The sequence below is a fragment of the Oculina patagonica genome, chromosome 7, assembly GCF_052425735.1.
Source record: "Oculina patagonica isolate OP01 chromosome 7, crgOcupat, whole genome shotgun sequence".
Taxonomy (NCBI): domain Eukaryota; kingdom Metazoa; phylum Cnidaria; class Anthozoa; order Scleractinia; family Oculinidae; genus Oculina; species Oculina patagonica.
This window is the reverse complement of record NC_135764.1, coordinates 19,439,244-19,450,543: the sequence shown is the minus strand read 5'-3', so window position 1 is coordinate 19,450,543 and position 11,300 is coordinate 19,439,244. Positions and strand designations below refer to the sequence as shown.

Here is an 11,300-nt window from a genome sequence, read left to right as displayed (position 1 = left end):
GGGACTGTTCATGTAATCCAACAATGGTTCCTTGAAAATCCTTCCCCCAGCAACACAAACATAAAGGCTGCAAAAGAATCGAAGCATGGAACAAGGATCATCCGAATTCTGGCATAAAATAGGCCTGGAAATAAACTGAGTGACTTAAAAGATTAAAAGTAAAACAAGACATGAAAAAGAATACAATGAAAGTTTACGGATAGAGAAGCTTTTAGTCTCGCCCTAGAACGAATGCTAGGCACACTCTTCAGCTTGTACGAAACTGAAGGGCGAACCGATGATAAAGACTGTAATGACATTCCAAAAATTAAAATTACTCGAAGAAAACTAGCAAAACTACAGCCTTCATGCATAACCTACATGGTGGACAATGTTGACACGTAAAATATATTGTCTTGTGGCTACAGCAGGTACGTACGTGACACTGCCTGTGGAGTGTTTATATTTAGAGAGGCCAGAGAGCGTGGGAAGGATCTAAGAATAAATCGTGTGTGAGGCTCGACTGCTAATTATTTCTTTTAAAGGTCGGCACAAACGAGGGACAAGTCCATGCAACTAGTCGCGGGAAGAAGTCCCTGGAAGAGTTTACACGAGGGGACTAGTCTAAAGACCTTGTACCCTCGTGTGTGCCAACCTTTAATTTTAAGGACAAGTCCCGCAAAATGGTCTCTTCAATTCAAACCAGTTTGAATTCATAGGGGAAGTTACAAGGACCAGATTTTGACAACAATTTGTAGTTCACATGAAGGGACTTGTCCTTGATCTGGTCTTTTTGCAGGGACTAGGCTCAGGCACTTGATCGCTCGTGTGTACCGACTTTACAAAATAAAAGTACAAAAGTTACTCATCGACGAGACAAGAATCGACCCTTTGTAGCTTCTTAATGGCGGAAATGACAAGTATTTCTATTCTAAGCTTTTTTTTGTTATCAGCACTGGCCGAAACACATGGCGGAAACATCAAAAAAGATAACCTTACTTCGTCATTCATTTGTTTTGTCGTTTCAGAGGACGATAGATTTTTCATAAGATTAAAGGATTTACGGGGTAAAATCAAATTTAGAACGTACCTTTATGGGCGGCTAGTTGACAGTATATGATACGATTGTCACGCCCTAGCTCTTGTCACGCCTTTAATTAAGTAGGGTATCATAACAGAAGGAGTGTTTATAAAAAACAAATAAAAGCCGAAAATCTAAAAGACTGGCTGATTTTTTTTTTCGAAATAGACGTGGCTAAAAATTCCACAACTGCCGTGTGTCTCGCTTTTAAAGTGCCATAATCCCAACGGTGAAGCAAGAAAATTTCATTTCTTCCCTGCTAAAATACCCCCTGTGTGGCAGAAGGTTTTTCAAGGACGTCTCTGTTCACGTCACCCTTTCTTTCTTTCGTGTCAACCTCTAGCATCCAAGCAGCGTGGCCAAAATACTGCCTAAACAGGAGGGGAAGTATTTGCGTGTGACGTCAACAGGAAAGGCCTTTATCAGACTTCCCAGTTGGCTGAGTTTATTGTATTTTGTTGTCTTGGCTAAGTTTCACCTACACAGATTACAATGTGATATTTTTAAAACCTATGCCCAGTTACACGAAATTAACTACCCAGCCCAAAAATCACAGACAATCACAATTGATTTTTTATTTTTGTTTCATGCTTAATGTGATGGCAAAATTGTCGATGAGGTGGTTTACAACACTTACGCTTGCCTTATGAAAAAAAATAAAATTTGATAGCCAGGCATGAACGTCCTTGAACGCAATCACTTATCCTAAATCACAGTTTGCATTACTGTTGTAGCTAACAGTAAAATGTACATCACGTGATCAATTTCGTATTATAGTTCAATTTTTTTTGCCATAATACCCGCTCAATTTTAGAGCACCTCAATTGCGTCAGTTGGCCATTCCCGAGAGTGACCGCTGAATGGAAGTTACACTGTAGAGAGTAGTTTACCGGGGAAGGATAGACCAATTTATTCATGAATTCAACAGGCCTGAGTTAATGAGCTCTGTATATCCAGAACCGGTTTAATGAGATGCGTGTCACGTAGGTATAGGAGCTGGTTTAATGAGATGCGTGTCACGTTGGTTTATGGACAAATTTAATGAGATACGAGTCATAGTAGATGTAAGAGGCAGACTCTATTATGCAGGGTATTGTTTTGAGTATTTATTGTTGAATATTACATGAGTTTTTAGGAGAGATGTTGGTGTTGTTATAGAGTTATTGAACCACCCAACCAGCCGGGTAGTGATGCAGTTATATAGAAGGAGAACAAAGACTTGTACGAGAACCAATCAGGGAGTACCGTCAAACAAGTCAAACCAGTTTTGATTCCGGTTGGATTTGATTATTCAAAATGGCACATGTATCTTGTTTGCTAGCTGGTCAAACCGGTTTTCAGGCTGGATAAATGTTTTCAAAATGGCAAATTAAAATCCTAAAGGTCAAACTGGCAGTTTAAACACGGTTTTATAGTGCTTATTGCTTTAAGTACCGTTTGTGTAACTTTGTGTATGTGTAAACGCAAGGAAAACAAATTCTTAATTAATTTAAAAATGCTTCAGAAATAAAAATAGCTCGCATGACTTCTAAACATGACGCGCGAAAAAAAAGAAATTATGACTTCTTGCAATTAATATTTGTGTTGGACTGGAAGCGCATTGTTTTTATAAAAGTTGAAGATTTCAATAACACTTCTTACCCAAATCTTGCATTAAATTTAAACGTGTAGTTGAGTGCATGACAATCCGAGTGACCGCAATGTTGATAAACAGAAATGATTAACACACGTTCAGGTTGAAAATACGTTACTTTGTCAGCACGTCAGTTGAAAAGAACTTAACTTTAAATTGCAATTTCATTAACATTATTGTAAGCGTCAAATGATTTTTACAGCGAATTATTTGTTAAAAATTAACTTCGAAAACTTTATTAGACAATCAATAAGCGATTTAACGTTCAGCTCGTAAACTTATAAGGCGAAAGGGGAGTTGAAAGTCATTTGATTTTTCCTTGAGCATCTTTACCTCAACGGTTTCTCTCGGATTGTGCGTGGATGCTTTTGTTTTGTTTGCTTTTGTTTTGTTCTTTTGTTATTCAACTTTGAATTTAAATTTGAATTTGTTTGCCTTCTATTTCACACAGAAGAGGCAAACGGAGAAAGTTCTATTTTAAATAACACTTTTTCGCTTCAGTGTGTGTTATATTTTAGTTGTATTAAACTGTAAAATCTCTTTTGCTGGTTTGTTAATAGTAATCAAATCCGTTAAGTGACATTATTTCGGTTTGAGTAGGTTTATGTATTTATTGCTTTCAGTGCTTCAGAGGTGTCAAAGTGAATTAAAATCAAAGGGAAAAAAACATTTCGCGTTCGCTCAAGTCATTAAACAAATCATACTACTGTTCGCGTAACAAATCTTCTGAAATGTTTCTATGTCAAAACAGCGAATTTGCCTCGCATTTCATGGCAAGTTTATTTTTAAGCTAACATAAAATATACTCTACGCTCAAGATTGTAGTTTGTCTACAACAAAAACTAATTAAGTGCATTGTTTCTTTAGAAATGTTATTGAGCATTAGCTTCCATTTAAATGAAAGTAATACTAAAAAGCTTGTTAAAATGCTCGTAACATAGGAGCTTCTTACTTAAAAACACTCGAAAGAAAAATTACCGTCTCGCGCATCGCAATATTTCATTAATTTGTTTTTAAAGCCCCAGTGCGCATTATTTTTCTTTGAGTAGTTTTAATTTCATTTGAGTTGTTTGTATAAGCATTCATTTCGAAGGTCGTGTTTACTGTTTCACTGTACCATGAAACGAAAGAACGTACTGTTCTCGCGTTCAAAAACAAAACCAACAAACGAACAGTGTTATCATGTGATTAATCTTAAGAAAATATAAGTCAAATACATTTTATTCACATTCTATGATGAGATTTCTTTTGCTAATAAAAGTTTACACTTTTCTCAAAACTGTAACTGTGTACAACAAAAGTTCATTAAGATAATATGTTCCTGAGAAAGGTAATCGAGTGCTTACATTTAAATAATAGTAATGTTCACCAATATTTTTTTCTCCCGTAAATGTTACCCGCGCGTGAAAAGTTTCGTCAAGTCCAACATGATAAATGATCAAGCACTGAGACAAAAATATTTTAAGAAACTTATATCTTCATTGAAACATATAACAGAAACACATACACATTGCAATGTAACAGTTCGCATGAATGACAATGTATAAAAAAAACATACTTTCGATTTATAAAATGTTATGTTCAAGTGAAAGGCAAATCAATATAAGGAGTCCTGCTCGTCTCCATCCTCACTCTCTCTGATTTTTAACTCTTGCTTTCTCATTTCTCTTCCAATTCCTTAACGATATCCTTGTATAGGTCAATCGTCTGTTCTTGTCTTTCCATATGCTCACAATTCCGCCAGTACTCTCTCGGCGAATAGAAGTGTGCGTGAATGTGCTTTGGCATGTTATCTTTATTTCGGTCGTAAAACTTCCAAAAACTCACTTCGATTTCATGTATTTCCTGGCGCATTTCTTCCATTAAACGGACTCTTTTTCGTAACTCTTCGATCTCACGATCTTTGCTTTCCCATATTCCTCTATACTCTTTCACCTTCTGCTCCAAGACTTCTGTATACACTTGATCTACTATTTTGTCTTTCAATTCTTTCACTGTTCCTTCAAGGCTTCGACTTCATTCGCTTGCGCCACACGATTACCTTCCGACTCATGATACGCCTTCGTGGCTTCCTTCAACTTCTTTTTCAAGTCATAACACTCTTCTTCGTAGCCTTTGATTTTATCGGTCAGTCTGCTCACTTCGTGCCTCAGCCTTTCCTCGCTCCACTTGTCCATCTCGAAAATAAATCAACTCGTCGTGTAGTCCAAACTATCTTGGTTTTATCGTTGTTATATTGGCTGTAAAACCAATGAGAAAGCACTGGTGTCATGGTCAAACCGGTCATGCCGGTTTGCAGAGACCTGCTGTACGAGACGATTGAAAATGGCCTACATAGGCAAGCGAGAGACAAAAAAAAATACATATACGAAAGTACGCGAGATACTCCGAGTAACTAAAAATTACTCATTTTGCTCAAATAATACTCATCTAAATGCTTGGAGTAACCAGAATAAACTCTTTATACTCGGCCACTTTTCTTTCTTGCCGAGGCATAAAGTGTGCGGGTCGATCACAGGTCGATAGTTTTGATGCGCAAGCTACTGAGCCCAAGAATTCAACTACTCGAGATTCCAAGAAATAATAAACCTTTTATTAAATAAAAAAAACGTACATACACAATAAACAATCAAACACATTTTGGGCACTTTAAAGCCGCAGTAAACGTAACGTTCGTGATAAATGAAAAAAAGGTCATCGTCATAGCTTCAACAACAGCTGTATCTTCATCCTAGTAAATTGTAGTTTTAACTATGGTTTACATTTTTCACTTTTTGCATTGCGCTGCTGCCTCGAAGTTTTAAAAAATTTTACTGCTTTAGTAATCAGTCCACTGATTAGAAACGAAGATTGTTTTGTATCTCACTTATGACTAAATCAAGATCTTTGCTAAGCTTTTCATCGCTTCCTTCTTTTCTTTCATAGTCGTTTGTTAGTTCAGTGCTCCTCAGTTCTTGATTAGAGTAGCTTACACTTTGCATGTTGCTAAAGGCCTCTCGTTTTTGTCCATTGAGACCATTATAAATGGCATAGATAACTCGATCTACGATCTCCTCTACTTGCACTACGTTCCCAGAGTTTTTGAGTTCTAAAGATGAGAGATAGAGGGCAGTCCTGGGTAGTTTAGGTAACTCAGCAAGGGAGCTTTGCCAATTGTCACTGACGTAAATTCCAAGTGTGCCACAAACATTTTGAACAAGCTTCATAACATGAACTAGGTCAACTTTCTCCACTGCTTGGTCAAAGTAGCGGAACCACGCATCTTCTTGATTTATCATCAAGCAGGAATGAGCCGTCTGGCTTAGATGATTAATAGCACAACCATCGCAACAACCAATCTTTACTTGCTGAATAAGTTCATCGCATAAAGCAGCGAAAGTAAGCTGAAAGACACGATCAACTAAGGAAGCTACACGTTGTCCCGTGAATATGTCAAATTCATCAACTGGATAAAACACTCCATGAGATGTTGGCACCATGAGTCCTTCGTTTTGCATGCAAACAATTCCGAGGTTGGTCTCTCAAAAGCTAATGTGCAGTAGAATTTGAACAGCACCGAAACGTTATATCTTCAAGGATAACAAAAGAGTATAAACAAAGGCACTTCTCTTAACTGGTTTTACCTGACTGCTTTTGGCATTTTCATCAACGAAGTCTTGCTTAATCATGCTTGGGGGCACTATGTTAATTGCAACACTTACATAACAATACAATCAGAAAATACATCCTACCAGTAACTCACAGCAAGCTTACAAAACAGTCATTGCTATTGAGTGACTCGACTACTTAAATAAGCAAACACATTACTTTACTTATTTCGAGGGAAGCAGTCGTGGAGTAAACATCATAGAATCGAACGCATGGGCCATCTTTGTCAATTTTGTCAAAGATCATTTAGTCGACGATACAACAGAGACCGTCACGAGAAGCAAAATTGTCATAAGCGTCTGGACCAAGAACAAGAGGAAATGACTTCGTTTGCTCGAGAAGAAACCGATGAAGATGAACATGGAAACAACCTTAGCCAGGACGATGAAGAACCAGAAGAAGAGTATCATGAAGTTGATGACGATATTGATGGTAAAAGCGAAAACGAAGATGGAGATGAAGAGGAAGATGAAGATCACAGTGATGAAGACAATGAAAGCACTACTGCAAACGATGAAAATGACGATATTGATCCCTGGGATAGGCTGCGAGAGGAATCCATTATCGATTTAAAATCATCCTTGGTGGAACAAGTGGAACAATACTTAACGCAGGGTTTGTCGAAAGAAGACGCCAAGTTTCAAGCATCCACTCTTCTACTTCCTGCATACAGAAAGAGGCTACGACTCTTGTATCTCCACTATTTAAAGTGGTATCGTGTTCTTAAAACTGATCCAACACACAAAAAGGTTATGACAACACTGCGCAGTTTTATGGAAGACGATGAAATGGACTTCGCGGAGGCAGCAGAAGCAGCAATCAATAAAAGAAAATATTTATTGAACCGACTGTTTCAATACAATGACGTCTGTAAAGAAAATTTAAGTGAAAGTGACGATGAAGAAATTCGTTACCAAGTAAGAAAAAGAAAATATCACGAAATCCATTAATACGAAACCTGACCTACAAAACAAAAACAGTAACATGGACCTAAGCAACGGAGTCAAACAAGGAAACAAAGACTTGCGCCAGCTTCAACTTGTCAAATAGAATAAAACTGCAAAGAGTTTCTTAACAACACTTAAAATTATAGGCACTCTATGGAGTTGACCAATTTTCTGTACTACTGGGTCATTTCAATGTATTTTTGATTATTTAATAGGGACAATAAATTGTTGTGAGAACTTCGTTTGTGTAGTCTCTTCTATGGAATTCAGCATAAGAGTGTCAATTTGAATACTTGTTCAAAGCTCATAGAGAAGACAAGAGTAGGCAGAGCAGAGTAGAGCAGAGCAAAGCAGAGCAGAGCAGAGCAGAGCAGAGCAGAGCAGAGCAGAGCAGAGCAGAGCAGAGCAGAGCAGAGCAGAGCAGAGCAGAGCAGAGCAGAACATAGCATAGCATAGCATAGCACAGCATAGCACAGCACAGCATAGCATAGCACAGCACAGCATAGCATAGCACAGCACAGCACAGCACAGCACAGCACAGCACAGCACAGCACAGCACAGCACAGCATAGCATAGCACAGCACAGCACAGCACAGCACAGCACAGCACAGCATAGCATAGCATAGCATAGCATAGCATAGCATAGCATTGCATAGCATAGCATAGCATAGCATAGCATAGCATAGCATAGCATAGCATAGCATAGCATAGCATAGCATAGCATAGCATAGCATAGCATAGCATAGCATAGCATAGCATAGCATAGCGTAGCGGAGAGGAGCAGAGCGGAGCAGAGAGCAGAGCAGAGCAGAGCGGAGCAGAGCAGCGGAGCATAGCGCAGCATCTGAGCAGAGCAGAGCAGAGCAGAACTTAGCAGAGCAGAAAGTCAGAGCAGAGCAGAGCAGAGAAGAAGAAATAGGAGAGCAGAGCAAAACAGAGCAGAGCTGTTGAAAGCTGTTGGCGAGATTGCTCTAGATCTCTTAAAAGGAAGCATTCTAGTATCTAATTGATCATTTAAACGTTAAAGCCACATAAGTCAAAGCTCCTTTATCTTACTCGCAAAAACACCAAGTCTCAGAAAGAAGGATTTTTGCCTGCCATCACCACTTTGATTGCCTCTTTCGCTGTGGAATTATCGGGTCAATTTTTCAAATGAAGTACGCGCAGAAGATGTTGATGGTTCCTGAACATTTATTGCAAAGTATGGAAACAGAACATCGATTAACGGCTCCTCCGCAACTCACGACTTTAACACGGCTAGATCAAGACATGAAACAAATCATGGACTCCTCCTTAGCAGAAGATCAAAAAGTAATGTTGTTGGATCATCTTCTTCGAAGGTACCAGGGATTAACAAAACAGATGAAAAGTGAAACAAGCATAAAACCTGCAGTGGTGCTACCCAAAACAGATCCAGCGCCGCCTAAAGAGACAATTACTAATGTAGATAGTCCTGCGTCCACACCTAAAGTTAAGACTACAAGGGAAACACCAAGACAACTACCGCCCACACCCGCGACTACTAAACAATCGAAAATTCCTGTCAGAATGGAAACACCCCTCAACGCATTGCCTGAAGAATCGGCGTACGCGATAATGATGGAAACACCACCAGATTCCAAACGAAAATCTGTGAAACGGCTTAAAAAACCAAAAACGCCTTTAGTGGCAAGGTTACGCAGCAATAGACAATGGGAACCTTACTAAACCAGGAAAACCGGTTTTTATTCGCTGACTCTATATATACACAACGGCTGTACGCTCATTTACATTTTGCTTTACACGATGGTCCCAAATATTGCAAACGATACTTGCTACGAGTGTGATTGTATCGAAAAGATGAAGCATGCTTACTGGAATTCGCTAGCGTATTTGGTGTACGCTGAACTTGAGCAAAAAGAACCCAGTGTTATCCAAGACAATCAAAAACTGATGACATGTATCCAAGACAATCAAAAACTGATGACATGTCTACGCGAGTCAGTGGATAATTGGAAAACAAATGCATACTGGCTCTGGCAGGATCTACTAGACATATTGGATTTCACTGCTCCTGAAAATCAAGACTGGATCGATGACACTTCTCCAGAGGAACAAGAGGATGCGATCATTAAAGCCATCATATATCCGGACGAGTTTGGCAAAACCTGTTGGTACTGGTTAGATCTGATTGTTAATGGAGTTGACGAAGTTGACCGGTAAAACCTGTTTAGCTCCATAAAAACTATATAAAGAATTTGTGTTTCAACTCTCGAGTCATACTTAAAGATGAGTTACTCACAGTGTGGACTTTGCCTTAAAGATCTTGAATTGATCAAGCCTGCCTCAGGTATACCTTACATTCGATGTGTAGACTGCAAGTTGTGTCCTTTCTTTTGCCGTGAAGGAGACGTGCACGCTTATCAACAATGTATCAGAGATCGCGTAATACCAGAATACATTGCATTTGAAGGTGGGCAGTTACCTTACTGCAGACATATGGATGTTGCGACATTAAGAGTATCAAGGTCACAGAGCAATCCTTTCAGACCCTATTTCACCTGCAGGAGGAGTAAAGAAATGTGTAGATTCTTTAAGTGGGCAGATGAAACACCGATTGATGATGAACGTAAAATATCGTCACCAACGTACTGGCCTGAGGAAAACAAGCCATCAAAAGGAGTGAAAGTCAAGTACACGCCACGACCCAAGCTTAAAAGACAATTTGCCATTTCTGAAAAGTTGGCTCATTGTTGACTCATTGACTCAATTAATATTGTATTAGCAACATCGCTGAACATTTTGCTGAACGGTGTTGTGGTCTGGTCTTTGCCCGTTGTATTGTGCTTACTGTGAAATGCTCGGAGATATAAGCTGTATAAGCTACTCTTCAAATCCGAGGGTAAACAAAGTGATGATGATGATGATGATGATGATGATGATTTAATATTTATTCATTCATTATTGTATTAGTAACATCAATGAACATTACGTTTTATATTTAATATTTATTCATGTTTGAGATTGTACACTTTTTCTATACTCAATAAACGTTTTTTACTTACTTGAAAAAAAGTGTGGATTTTAATTTGCCATTTTGAATAATTTTATCCAGCCTGAAAACCGGTTTGACCAGCTAGCAAACAAGATACATGTGCCATTTTGAATAATCAAATCCAACCGGAATCAAAACTGGTTTGACTTGTTTGACGGTACTCCCTGATTGGTTCTCGTACAAGTCTTTGTTCTCCTTCTATATAACTGCATCACTACCCGGCTGGTTGGGTGGTTCAATAACTCTATAACAACACCAACATCTCTCCTAAAAACTCATGTAATATTCAACAATAAATACTCAAAACAATACCCTGCATAATAGAGTCTGCCTCTTACATCTACTATGACTCGTATCTCATTAAATTTGTCCATAAACCAACGTGACACGCATCTCATTAAACCAGCTCCTATACCTACGTGACACGCATCTCATTAAACCGGTTCTGGATATACAGAGCTCATTAACTCAGGCCTGTTGAATTCATGAATAAATTGGTCTATCCTTCCCCGGTAAACTACTGTAGAGGCAACCCTCGTAAGTGACTAAGGGCCTGTTTACAAGCAGGTCGGGTAACCCTAGCTGCTAGGGTTACCCTAGCAAGAGGGTTAGAAGATAGCCCGGGTTTACAAGCAAAATTCGCAGGTAGGGTAACCCTACTTACCCGGGTCAACTTACACCGGTTACGCTTCAGTTAACCTTGTAAAATTTTGTCGTTAGAAACTGTTATTTGAAAATAATTCCGTTCCAGTGAAAAAATAAGACAAATTGTGAATGAACACGATGTTTCTTGGTCACAAACCTTGGAGCCAAAATAAAGTTGTCCCGGGTAGGCGAGTTATCCCCAGCAGAGCGTTTACAAGGCGCTAGGGTTTGGGTAACCCTAGCACTCAGCTAGGGTTACCCTAGGTGCTAGGGTAACCCTAGCGCCTTGTAAACACGTCGATGAAAAAAAGAAGAAATGTGGGAGCGCCAGGG

At 39.0% G+C, this 11,300-nt stretch overlaps 2 protein-coding genes across 2 annotated transcripts in view; both read left to right on the top strand.

Moving 5' to 3' along the window:
* LOC144661116 (toxin CrTX-A-like) overlaps positions 1-11,300 on the top strand; it is a 285,950-nt gene that overhangs the window by 187,119 nt on the left and 87,531 nt on the right. The window lies entirely within an intron of this gene.
* The window catches only part of LOC144661103 (uncharacterized), a 249,438-nt gene that overhangs the window by 171,582 nt on the left and 66,556 nt on the right, over positions 1-11,300 (top strand). The gene's annotated exons all lie outside the window — the stretch shown is intronic.